Source organism: Petaurus breviceps, unplaced genomic scaffold (assembly GCF_028583685.1).
Source record: "Petaurus breviceps papuanus isolate PSGF00001 unplaced genomic scaffold, PetGlider_PUasm1.0 90879, whole genome shotgun sequence".
NCBI lineage: Eukaryota > Metazoa > Chordata > Mammalia > Diprotodontia > Petauridae > Petaurus > Petaurus breviceps.
The window spans coordinates 5,736,262-5,750,115 of record NW_027187368.1 but is presented as its reverse complement, the minus strand read 5'-3'; positions in this window follow the sequence as shown (position 1 = coordinate 5,750,115).

Genomic DNA, 13,854 nt, shown 5'->3' with positions numbered 1-13,854 from the left:
TAATCATCTATAAACATTAATTGTTTATACTTTAAAGTGAGAGGTCTTTGGCCAGTGACCGATGATTTGAAATACTGTCAGTGTGACAAAATTGGATACCAAAAGTTAGAAAGAGAAATGTAAGGATGACTCAGAGGTTCTCCTCTTAGAGGCTTAGTATTTAGAGGGGTTCATTTCATTCTCTAACCAAAGGCGATAAAAAATATACATTCGTATGGAACATTCAACCATCACTCATAAACTGTAATATGCTTTATAAATGTGAGCTATTATTACTAGACATGGTAAAAGCTTATCAAACACATATTTATTGATGACATACTATATTCAAACAGACTGGGTTATTCATTATTGTCCAAACATGCCAAAGGCATAGCAACCTACATTTCTTTCCTTATATTTTACCCACTTGATGCACATGGTGTTCCATTCTTACTTTTCTGATTGCTCTAGCCAGGCTGACATTTTTTCCCCTAAGAATTCCTATTGCACCTACTTTTTTGGCTCATTCATTTGGAAATTATGATGTCTTGATTTGTATTGCTATTTCTCTTTTTACCTGTACATGACTTGTCCTAACCATATTTCAAGTTATTTGAGTCAGGAATAGTGTCGTAAACTACTTTATATCAATTCTCCTTATGCATTAGAATGAAATGCATTGCGAATGGTCACATATTTCACTCATTATTCAGATACACTGTACCTTATCCTTTATGCCCCACATAATCATTCACCCATGTGAGTAATCATAACATAGTGAAGAAATATCTGGCCTCAGTGTCAAGAAGGTCTGAGTTCAACTTTTTTCTCCTGACACATACTAATTGTGTGACCCTGGGCAAGTCATTTAATCTCCCAGTTCCCCAGGCAGATCTCTAAAACTATATTGGGTAGAGCAGTTGTAGACGTGATTTGATATAGTGAATTTCCTCATTCCAGTTGAATTTCACATAACAATAAAAATTATATATCTGGTACAAAAAATTGGAGATACAATATATCTTATGTAGGGTATCTTATATAATGATAAATATATCTTTGTTTTGTATTTCTTACCAATTTGGTTTCATTCAATTCAAAACTTATTAAGTGACCACTTTATACAAGACCTTGCACTAGGCACTGGGAAAACTAAGATCAAATTTCTGCCTTCAAAGGGCTTAAATTCAACTAGGATATGCAACATTTACACTGAAAAGTAAATACAAAGTAATTCTAGGAAGGAAAGAGAACAAATAGGAAGGATCAGGAAAAGTTTCACGTAGAAAATGAGATGAGTGAAAGGGAACAATTCTGAGAAAAGAGTCAAAGAAGCAGTAAAGTCCAGCCATGTTAGATAGATTGTTTATGGAGGGAGTGGATGGAACAATATCAAATTCATCTAGTAATACAATCTGGGGAATGTAAATTATAGGAAGACGAGTAATGTTTGAAAGGCCGATTAAAGTCAGATTAGAGCCAGAGTGAAGTCATACCATTCTAGTAAGACCAGAGGGTCTTACAGGACAGGCTGAAAATTTTACATTTTAACCTAGAGCCAATACAGAGGCACTGAAGGTTTTTGAGGAAGAGAGCAAAACACTTGGACATATATTTTTGAAAAAACAATATTTTGGCAAATGTGTAGAATATATATTTGAGAGGGGAGAGACTAGAACACTAGGAAAGAAGAGTCAAGAGTGCCCCCAAACCTGAAGATTGGGAACATGGTAGTGCTCCCAGCATATATAAGGGATTGTAATGAATTTAGGGAAGCTAGATGGCACAGTGAATAGAGCACCAGAACTGCAGTCAAGAAGGCCTGAGTTCAAATTTGGCCTCAGGTACTTACTAGCTGTGATCCTGGGCAAGTCATCAAACCTTATTTATCTCAGTTTCCTCATCTATAAAATGAACTAGAGAAGGAAATGGCAAAGCACTGCAGTATCTTTGCCAAGAAAATCATAAAAGGGTTCATGGAAAGTTGGACACAACTGAAAAATAATTGGACAACAACAAATATGAATTTAGGGTAAAAGACTATCAAGTTACACTCTGTAATTTTTGAGTCTGAGATGCCTATCCAAGTTGATATATCCAGGAGGCAGCTGGCAATGTGGAAATGGAATTCAGCCTACAGATTAGATAAATATCTGTTTTAGAAGCTTCTGAGTAAAGACGACATAGGAGCTATGAGATCACCAAGAAGAGAGGATGGAGAAGGCAATGCAGTATAGAACCACAAAAGATATTCATACTTAAGGGGTAAGAGATATATGAATACCCCACAAAAATAAAACTCCCACTGAAAAGGACTCAGAGAAATGTCACATAAGCCAAGGGAGGAGAGAATAACCTGGAAGAGAGGGTATTCAACAATTTCAGTAACTTTAGAGATATCAAGGAGGATGAGGGCCATTGGATTTAGCATTTAAGAGCTCTCTGGGATCGTTCCTGAAGATAAAAGTTTTAGTAGAATGACAGATAAGAAGCTAGATTACACAGGTTTATGAAGTTACAGACAATAAATGGAAAAAGTAGGAGTAGACAGTTCTTTCTAGGAGCTTGGCAATGAATAGAAGGGGGAAAACAGATAGGACAATAGCTTTAGGGAATGGCAGATTCCCAAAAAGATTTTTTTAACATTGAAAAATAACTGGTAATGCATATAGGAAGCAGGAAAATATCCAATAAAAATAGAGAGATGAAAAATGAGGGAGAGAGAGGGCAAGCCACAAGAGGAGATCAGAGGTACAGGAGATGGGATCAGAAGTGCACATAGCTGTAATGCCAAGCAAAAGCAACTTCCAGGTTCGAATTACTAGCATAGCAAACTCCATTTAATCAGTGACAAATTGAGGCAATACATTCACAGAAAAGAGAAAATCAAAATACAGCATTCACTAAGTATAATTCAATAATTTCCAAGTACTACTCCACCCCTGGGAGTACATTCATTTAGTCAATCACAAAGTCTTTTCTCCATTCAAGTGGAGATTAGTTTCCAATCATAAACAAAGTCCATTCATTTGGTCAGGCACAGAGCACAAAAAAATGTCAAAAGTTTCCCACCCCTGAATCACAACTGAATTAGAATTATCATCAGTACCTTCTCTCAGTGGAGAGCACAAAGGTCATCTACCCCTGTGCTACGACAAGTTGAAGATATCATCACAGCATTTAATACCCAAAGAGAGGTCTTTTTTTATTTTTTTTGGGAGGGAAATTTGGGGTTAAGTGACTTGCCCAAGGTCATAAGGCTATTATATGTGTTAAGTGTCTGAGGCTGGATCTGAACTCAGGTCCTCCTGACTCCAAGGCTGGTGCTCTATTCACTGCACCATCTAGCTGCCCCAAGAGGTCTTTTCTTCATCTTGACAAGAGGCAAGTTCTCAGCAATCTCTGTTCCTGGGTAGACAAAGCTTAACAAAGCCACAATATACATTGCCAGTGTCCTCATCAATTCACTCTCTGCCTACATAACAGTCTCAAGACCCCAGAAAACATCAGCAAGATGCTCTCCCAGGATTTCTGTAAACATAAAAGAAGAAAATCCTTCTTCAGGGCTTCTGAACCAACATCAAGGTTCCAGGACCTCTGCAACAACAGCACTGTCCTTCACCAACAGACATATCTGGCAAAACAACATCAAAAGAGACAGACAAAATACTAGCATCTCAGTTCTCAGCAGCTCAAGGTGGCAGCTCTCAAAAGTCCTGGGCAGCTCTAACTGGCCCTCAGCAATCCTCTCTCTCTCTTTCTGCCTCCATGATGCTGTTCCAAAAAGTTCGTCTGGACCCCTCTGCTTGGGCCTTCTCTAAATCCATGGTACCAGCTCCTCCCAGTTCAGCCCTCTCTCTTCACATCAACAAGTCCATCTCGCAAGTGGGATTCATAAGCTCTGGGTTTCAACACTCAACCCAAAAACCAAGCCAATACAGGGGGATCTTTAAATTCCATTACCATTACATTAGCAGAAAACTTGACAAAAGGGGCTACCTGTTCCTGACGAACTGAAATAAGTGAAGAGAGGAAAGGCAAAGATGTATAAGGGTTTTGTAACTAACTAGAATAGTTGAGGAAGCTCCTCCTGCTTTTCTCAGTGATATAGAAGACCAAGATTATTTGCTATTTGGAAAAATAGAAATTTTAATATAGAAAATATAAAAATATATTTTTATTAAAAATATAAAATAGAAAAAATATGTTTTAACACATAAAATAGAAAAATAGAAAAAATGTTGCTCTGCAGCAGTGATGGCCAAGTCCTGGATAGGTAATGAGAATTTATAATGGATCTATTTAGTAAGAAGATATGGCTTTTCCCATCAATGTTCAGAAGGTATGGATAAAAGCAATGGTAGATGTAAGGTAGGGATGAGATATGTTAGCGTATGAATTGTTATGCTATGAGCATGGAGGGAATAATGCATAGTTGTACTGGTTATTATAAGTTCAAGACTGTGAAGTTTGAAGTGAAGTCATACCATTCTAATAAGGATATTTATGCACTCATTATGCATGTAAACTCTAGTTCAACTTCTTCATATCATATGTAAATGATATAAAAATTGCATAGAGGCAAAATTGTAAGGAGAGAAGGATGTATATACATAAAGAATATTAAGACTAAGTTCATTCAATCCACATGCTTCTCCAGTCTTACTAAGCCAAGATCCTGGGGGTAATTTTCATGAACTTAAGATGGTATATAATGTCCTGATGAAAACTGAAATGAATGTATTTGTTCTCACATAAAATAGCAAACTAAATTTAGAGAGTGGCATCTGAGGCAGTATCAAAGTTCAAATGACGGATAATACTAAGTCTTTTGCTGTGTGAGTGGGTGTATCTATAGATTTGACCCATATGGGAATGAGCATAAAGATACTGGAAGATACAGGAATTGCTGTTGCCCTAGCTCCAGTATTCAACAAGACAGATGAGTTTCAATATAGAAAAAAAAAGTTGAGGTAGTCCCTGAGGGTTTGTGTTAAAATATCTGAGACCCTTCCCATAAGGGCAATAGGCTACATAAAAACTTCATTTCAGTGGATAACCAATAGATGATGACAGCACAGTAAGAAAAAATATAAGATGGTAGCATTGTTGATTAAGCATCAATTTGCAGCACATCAGAGAAAATAGCTTAGCAGAGGACCACACTAACTTTCAATGAAATGAAGAAAGCATCAAGTGGAAGTGGCACATACAGAAATGTGTTCCAGGAAGACAAGATCGTAGAATAAAAGCAGGAACTTATTTGAGCTCATCCCCCACTTACACCTATAAAAAATGACTCTAAACAAATTTTAGAGCTACAGAACACACAAAATGACAGAGTGAAACAAATCTCCCACTGAAGGCAGCCTGGCAGGCTGACAGGAAGGGTCTATCACACCAGGCTGAGAGCAGAGCACAGTTCTGCATGGGCCATGCTGGCACAGACTGGCGGCACAGATCAGCCAGAGCAGACCTGAGGATACTGAATCACTGGCAGTTTTGGTGGTTTTCAGACTTCCCAAACCATAAATGCCTAAGAAAAAGTAAAAGGTCTGTGGGGAAACTCTGTTGGACCAGGGTGAGGGAAGAATGCCGTTCAGTCCCTGGCCCCCCTCGGTGGCAGTGGTGGCAGCGGCAGTGGGATGGTTGCTTCTGGAGCTCCAGGCCTCAGATGGTGGGAGACCAAGTGGCTGATCAGAGGGCATTTGCAGGAACCTCTTTGCTGTCACTGAAAAAGGATTCTCCTGACTTGCCCAGCTTGGAACTGAATTGCAGTCTTGGGAAGCATCTTAAGGTGAGTAGTGCCGGAGTGGCAGTGTTTGTGGCAGCTGTGGAGAGGATATCCTCCTCAGTTCTGAGGCAGGTACTTAGAAAAAGCTCTGATAACAGCTGCACAAAACCCTAGAAATTTGGGACACAGCACTCTCCACTCTGGAAGAAGAGTTCTACTGTGGCAAAGAGCTCAAAGGCCAGGTAATTAGCTGGGATAATGAGCAAAAGAGGAAGAGAAATCAGATTATAGAATCATTCCTTGGTGACAAAGATCAAAACATAGAATCAGAAGAAGACAGCAAAGTCAAAACTCCTGCATCAAAAGTCTCCAAGAGGGAGTAGAAGCAGGACCTCCACCCCGCTCTGGCTTCCACCTTCCCCAATCAATGTAAAAAAGGGACTCTGAACAAACTTTGGAGCTGCAGAACCCATGGAATGACACAGAGAAGCTAATGTCCTGCTGAGGACAGCCTGGCAGACCAGCAGGAATCAGCCAGCACAGAGCTCTGGGAGCCAAGCCCAGGTCACATGAGCCAGATGTTTTAGCCCCAGGGTGGGTCTGACCAGCCACTAGCCAGAGGGACTCCAGATTAGTAGCAGCTGTGGCTGTTTCCAGAATTATCAACACATAGATGTAAAGGACAAAGTGAGAGGTCAAGGCAGTCTGGACTTTGGGACCCAGTAAGTGGCAGTGCAGGCTTTTGCCCCCAGGGCGAGAAGCCGCTGAGACTCCCAGCAGAGCCAGCCAGCACCATGTGGCAGCTTCAGCTCTTGGCCTGCGGAGTGTAGGGGGACCAAGTGACCAGTCTGAGGGGTAATCACTCTTGCTTTAACCTGCTTGGATCTGGATTGCAGTCTGGGGTGGAGGTCCTGGGCCTTGTGTCCAGCTGGCCAGAGCATGTGAAGGCCTCAGAGAGGGCACCCATCTAATACCTCCGGCAGCTGAGAAAACCCCAGCTTTTGAAACGAAAGCCCCCCTGTCTGGTGGCAGAATCCTATTGTGGCAAAAAGCCCAGGGGTCAAGTGACTGAGGAGAGACATGACCAGGCAAAGGAAAAAGAGCAGACAGAAGATTCCAACATTAGACTCCTGTTTTGGGGACAAAAAGGAGCAAAGCATGGAACAGGAGGAAGACAGTGAAGTCAGAAGTCCTGCAACAAAAGCTTCAAAGGAAAATACAAGCTGGTTAAAGGTCATAGAGGACCTTTAGAAGCAGATAAGAGAAGTAGAGGAAAAATTAGAAAGAGAAATGAGAACAATGCAAGAAAATTAGAAATGAGAGTCAACAGCCTCACTGAAGAAAATCACACCTTAAAAAATAGACTAACTCATTTTGCAAAACAGGCTCAAAAAGGCAATGGGGAGAAGAATGCCTTAAAAAGTCGAATTTGCCAGATCGAAAAAAGAATCTCAAAAGTTCACTGAGGAGAATCATTGCTTCAGAATTAGATTGGAGCAAATGGAAACTAATGACTTTATGAGAAATCAAGAGCTGTTAAACAGATCCAACCAAATAAAAGAATAGAAGGCAATGTGAAATATCTCATGGGAAAAACCACTGACCTGGAAAATAGATCCAGAAGAGAAAATATAAAAATTATTGGACTACCTGAAAGCCATGATCAAAGTAAGAACCTAGAAATTATCCTCCAGGAAGTTCTCAAAGAAAATTGTCCTGATATTTTAGAGCCAGAGGGCAAAAGAGAGGTTGAAAGAATCCACCAATCACCTCCTGAAAAAGATACCAAAAAGAAAACTCCTAGGAATATTATAGCCATGTTACAGAATTCCCAGATTAAGGAGAGAATATTACAAGCAGCCAGGAAGAAACAATTTGAATATTGTGCAAACACAATCAGGATAACCCAGGATCTGGTAGTTTCTACACTGAGGGATCAAAGGGCTTGCAATATGATATTCCAGAGGTCAAAGGTGTTGGGACTAAAACCAAGAATCACCTACCCAGCAAAACTGAGTATCATGTTTCAGTGGAAAATATGGTCATTCAGTGGAATAGAGGACTTTCAAGCATTCTTGATGAAAAAACCAGAGTTGAATAGAAAATGTCACATTCAGATACAAGAAGAGAAGCATGAGAAGGTAAACAGGGAAAAGAAATCATAACGAACTTATCAAGGTTGAACTATTAACATTCCTACATGGAAAAACAATAATTGTAACTGATGAAACTTTTCTCATTATGAAAATAGTTAAAGGGAATAGAAATATATATTTATATATTCCCATATACCCTCATATATATGAGGGTATATGGGCATATGACTACATATGTGAATGTGTGTATATATGTTTACAGGTTTATAGAGAGAGGGCACAGGACCAATTTAATAGGAAGGGCTGATACTTAAAAGTTGAAATTAAGAGGTGAGAGAGGAATATAATCAGAAGAGATGGGGAGAGACAGAATGCGGTAAACTATCTCATATAGAAGAGGCAAGGGAAAATGGTTACAATGGAGGGGAAGAATAGGAAGGCAAAAACGAATGGGTCAACCTTATTCTCATTGAATTTGGCTTGGGGAAGGAATCAAATACAGACTAAATAGGGTATCTCACCCCACAGGAGAGTAGGGGAGAAGGGGATGAGAGGGGAGATGATGGAAGGGAGGGCAGGCCTTGGGTGGGGGAGGGAAGTTGGAAGCACCCACTTTTGAAAAGAGACAGGATCAAACTAGAGAATAGAACAAGTGGGAGGTGCTATAGGAGGGAGGGAAACATAGTCAGTCTATTTACAATATATCTACTATGTTATAGTTTTGCATTAGCTACACATGTACAACCTAAACTGAACTGCTTATCTTCCCAGTAAGGGTGGGTGACAAGGGAGGAAGGGAATTAATCTGGAAGTCAAAGTTTTAAAATCAAATGTTTAGATAGATAGATAGATAGATATAGATAGATAGATATATACTATTATTAATACTATTTTACATGTAATTGGGAAATAAGATATACAGGCACTGGGACATAGAGATCCACCATGGCCTACTGGAAAAGTCGAAAGGGGTATGAGAGAAAATGTGGTAGAGAGCAGATTGGAGGAGGGGATATCCTGTGGGACTGCTATTTTGGGGCAGTGGGTAGGGGAAAAATGGGGAGAAAATTTGTAACTCAAAATCTGGTGGAAATGAATGATGTAAATCAGAAATTAGTTAAGCATTTGAAAAAATGGAAAAAAAAAAGTATCCAGAGTAAAAAAAAAAAGTCCCCAAGAAAAATATGAGTTGGTCAAAGGCCATGAAGGAGCTCAAGAAGAATTTTGAAAAGCAAGTAAGAGAAATAGAAGAAAACTTGGGAAGAGAAATGAGAACAACGCAATATTATAATCATGAAAAATGAGTCAACAGCTTGCTAAAGGAGACCCAAAAAATACTGAAGAAAATACCATCTTAGAAATAGACTAACTCAAATTATCAAAGAGGTTCAAAAAGCCAATGAGGAGAAGAATGCCTTATAAAGCAGATTTGGCTGGGGCAACTATATAGTGCAATGAATAGAGCCCCAGCCCTGGAGTTGGGAGGACCCGAATTTGGATATGGCCTCAGACACTTAACACTTACTAGCAGTGTGATCTTGGACAAGTCACTTATTCCCAATTGTCCTGTCTTTTCCCCTCCAAAATTGTAAAAAAATAAATAAATAAAATAAATTTAAAAAGAATTGCCCAGATGGAAAAGGAAGTTCAAAATTTCACTGAAGAAAATAATTCCTTTAAAATTAGACTGGAGCAAATGGAAGCTAATGACTTTAAAAAGATATTATAATATAATATAAAGATTTTATAATACAAGATATTATAAAACAGATCCAAAAGAATGAAAAAGTAGAAGGCAATGTGAAATATCTCATTGGAAAAACCACTTACCAGGAAATAGATCCAGGAGAGGTAATTTTAAAATTACTGAACTACCTGAAAGTCAGGATTAAAAAAAAAAGAGCCTTTGATAAAATCTTTCAAGAAATTATCAAGGAAAACTGCCCTGATATTGTAGAAGCAGAAAGTAAAATTGAAATTGAAAGAATTCACAGAGAGTCTCTTAAAAGAGATCTCAAAAAGAAAACTCCTAGGAATATTATAGCCACATTACAGAGTTCCCAGGTCAAGGAGAAAATATTAAAAGGAGTCAGGAAGAAACAATTTGAATATTGTGGAGACACAATCAGGATAACACAAGATCTAACAGCTTCTACATTAAGGGATTTAAGGACATGGAACATGATATTCCGGAGGTCAAAGGAGCTAGGATTAAAAAAAAAAAAAAGAATCACCTACTCAGCAAAAACTTGAGTATAAAAGCTTCAGGGGAAAATATGGTCATTCAATGAAATAGAAGACTTTCAATTATTCTTGACGAAAAGACCACAGCTGAACAGAAAATTTGGCTTTCAAATACAAGAAGCAAGAAAAGGATGAAAAGGTAAACAGGAAAGAGAAATCATTAGGAATTTATTAAAGTTGAGCTGTTTACATTTCTACATGGAAAGACGATATTTGTAACTCATGAGACTTTGCTCAGTATTAGGATAATTGAAGGGAATATACATATATGTATATGTGTGTGTGTGTGTATGTTTAGGTGCTTGTATATATGTGTGTATATGTATACATAAACAGAGGGCACAAAGTGAGTTGAATATGAAGGGATGATATCTAAAAAATAAAATTAAGAAGTGAGAGAGGAATATATTGGGAGAAAGGGAGAGATAAATTAGGGTAAATTATCTTACGTAAAAGAGGCAAGAGAAAGCTGTTACAATGGAGGGGAGGAGCAGAGAGGTGAAAGGTAATGAGTCAACCTTACTCTCATTGGACTTGGCTTAAGGAGGGAATAACATACACACTCAATTGGGTATCTTACCTTAGAGGAAAGCAGGGGGAAGGGGATAAGAGGGGGGATGATAGAAGGCAGGGAAGATTGGGGGAGAGGGAGTCAGAAGCAAACACTTTTGAAAAAGGACAAGGTCAAAGGAGAAAATAGAATAAATGGGGTGTAGGATAGGATGGAGGGAAATACATCTTTCACAATATGACTACTACGGAAATGTTTTGCAAAACTACACATGTATAACCTATATTGAATTGCTTGTCTTCCCAGTGGAGGTTGGTGGGGAGGGAAGAAGGGAGAGAATCTGGAACTCAGTTTTAAAAACAAATGTTAAATAATTGTTTTTACATGCAACTGGGGAATAAGATATATAGGCAATGGAGTATAGAAATTCATCTTGCCCTATAAGAAATTAAGGGGGATGGGAGTAAGGAGGAGAATGGGGGGATATAAGAGTGAAGGGTGAAGGGGTATTCAGTATGCTTGCCATTTTGGGATGGGGGGTGGTAGGGGAGACATGGGGAGAAAATTTGTAACTCAAAATCTTGTAGAAATGAATGTTGAAAACTAAAAATAAATAAATAAATTCTGGAAAAAGAAAAGAAATATGTTCCAGCTTGTATGCCGTCCTAGAAGTTCTCTATTTTTATATCCTTGACTATATGACTATATGTGGTCTCTTTACATGTACCTTTTCCCACATGTGTTTCCTTATGCTGTGGGGTTTTTTTTTGTCTTCCAAATTGGTGGTGGGGGATTTTATGAGACAGTGTATTTCTGTATGTTTATTGGTGGTGGTGGGGTGGTGAAGGGAGCTTTCTTTTTGCCATTTATCTTTCTTTTAGATGACTTTATTTTTTTAAGTAATGTAGCTTCTGATTGTCTTGGTAAAAGGGAAACATCACTGGGGGCTTGTGAACTATGCTTTTGAAGAGAAACTCTTCCATACCATGTCTTTAATGTGGAGTAGCTTTTAAGGGGCTCAGAGTTGAATTAAGCCATCATCTGTTCTTCCTATCTCCTCAATTCAATCAGTTTCCAGGAAATAAGAGTCCCAAAAGGAAAGAATGACGGATTGAAGAAATATGTGGACGTTTTCATATCTGTGCTCCACTTTAATTAGAAGTGAGCTACACTTGGGATCTTACACTTTCTCCAGTACCTGCTCTTAATCATCATGGCCCAGATCTAGTTGGGTATCTAAGTATGAGAGCTCACAATTGTTCTTCCTGACTTGTTAGTGATTTTCCTTTTGACCTTTTGGACTCAGGCCTTCATGACTATGAAGTCTCACCCCTAGACCTTTGTAATCCACATGAACAATCTGACCTTCCTGACCCTTCTTACTAGTTGAATCCTGAATTTTATAAACATTATCTTCTTTATTTGACTGATCTCTCAGCCCAGTCTATATCTCTGGGATGGACTTATTGTCTAACTCATCCATAAAGCTCATCAGGCCCCTCCTGTCTAGTCAAAATCCCTATCCTTGTCAACTCTAGTTTATTGCAATTTCTCTGACTCTGACTTGAAATACAGTGGGAGAGTTGTGACCATAGGGAAGGGACATAGAAGAGGAAAATGTCTGGAGCCTGAGGCACTGGCAGAAGAAGAAGGTTTGGCTTGGTCAGTATGGTGAGTATCCCTGTTGGCCAGGAAGGAACATGAGCATGTAGTGAGATGTGAGTTAGACAGAAAGGAAGGTTGAAAGCTTACCATAGACAAATTAAACTTACTCCATTATTCTGCTGAAGGTCATCCCCAGAGGCATGTACTGTGAATCCTGAGCAATCAATCCCTCAACCTGTTTATAGCCTAGCTGGAGCAATGCATATACACATAAAAATGAAACTAATAACATAAGTCAGGATGTGCTAAGTGCCTTATCTTAAAGCAAATATAATAAGCATTATGATGAGGAAATTGAACCTCAAGGAGATTAAATGACTTACCTTAAACCACACAGCTAGTTAGTAGTAGAAGTAAGAATCAAAGCCAGGTCTTCTGACCCATTTTTGTTGATCATTTGTTTGTTTGGAGCCTGGGTTTCCCTATTTCTCCCAGATTGGAGATCTAATAGCCACTCGTGGACTTATAATAATATTGATCAACATAGAAGATTTTACCTGCTCTGCTTTTTTCACCCTGAGCTGCTTCAACCCTCTAGGTAGCCTGGTGACCTTCATTTCCTGAACTCTCATCTGATTGGTGCCAGATTAATGCAGATACTTTGTGGTCTTTAGCTTTACTAAAATTTAGAATTCCTGAATTTAAGAGATCCATTAGTCTCAATCACCTCCAGGGATAATAGGCTCTACCAAGTCTGAGGCTTACTCCTAATCTATTCATTTAAATCTCTTGTTGAGTCTTCTCTGTCTGACTCTCTGTGACCCCATTTGGGGTTTTCTGGGCAAAAATACTGGAGTGATTTGTCATTTCCTTCTCCAGCTCATTTTACAGATGAAGAAACTGAAGCAAACAGTGTTAAGTGACTTGCCCAGGGTCGCTTGCCCAATAAGTGTCTGTTAGATTTGAACTCAGATGCTCCTGACTTGTGGGTTGGCACTCTGTACCACCTAACTTTCTGTCCATTTTAGTCAATGTTAAGAGTATTGTGATTTGGAAATTGAACTTCTATAGAAAGTTAAATGACTTATCTAAGGTCTTAAAGCTAGTTAGAGGAATCAAGAATGACACCCAGGTCTTTTGACTTCTAATTCATTCAATTCAAGTTAATTCAATAAACATTTATGAAACATCTATTCTGTTCAGGTCTTTGCTGTAGATCAAAGGGTACAAAAACAAGGACAACAACAAAAATCAGACCATTTTCCCACAGGAATTTGCATTCTGATTCATTATTTTTGCATTCTTGAAACTTTCTAGAAAAGGAATGACCTCTACTATTTCAAGGGTAATCTCAGTCATGTAGGACATGTGTCCTGGATTTATTTGGATTATTTCCATGTGACAATTGCCAAACCCTACTGAGGTCAGACTTTAGAAGAGTTATTGTTGATATGCTTTGATCTGCCTGTGTGAATCAGTACTGTATGGTAAGATCTTTCTGTGAGAAGGGCTTCTGAAAATGGTGTACTTTTCAGGAAAGGATGAAACCAAGATAGAATGTCTGCTTTATTTTTTGCTTCCCCTGGGTTTCTATCTCTTCTTTTTTCTTCTTTCTTTGTATAAATGGTGATTGATGGTTAAAGGCATCACTTATCAACAACTTTGGATTCAGAGGGACCCCA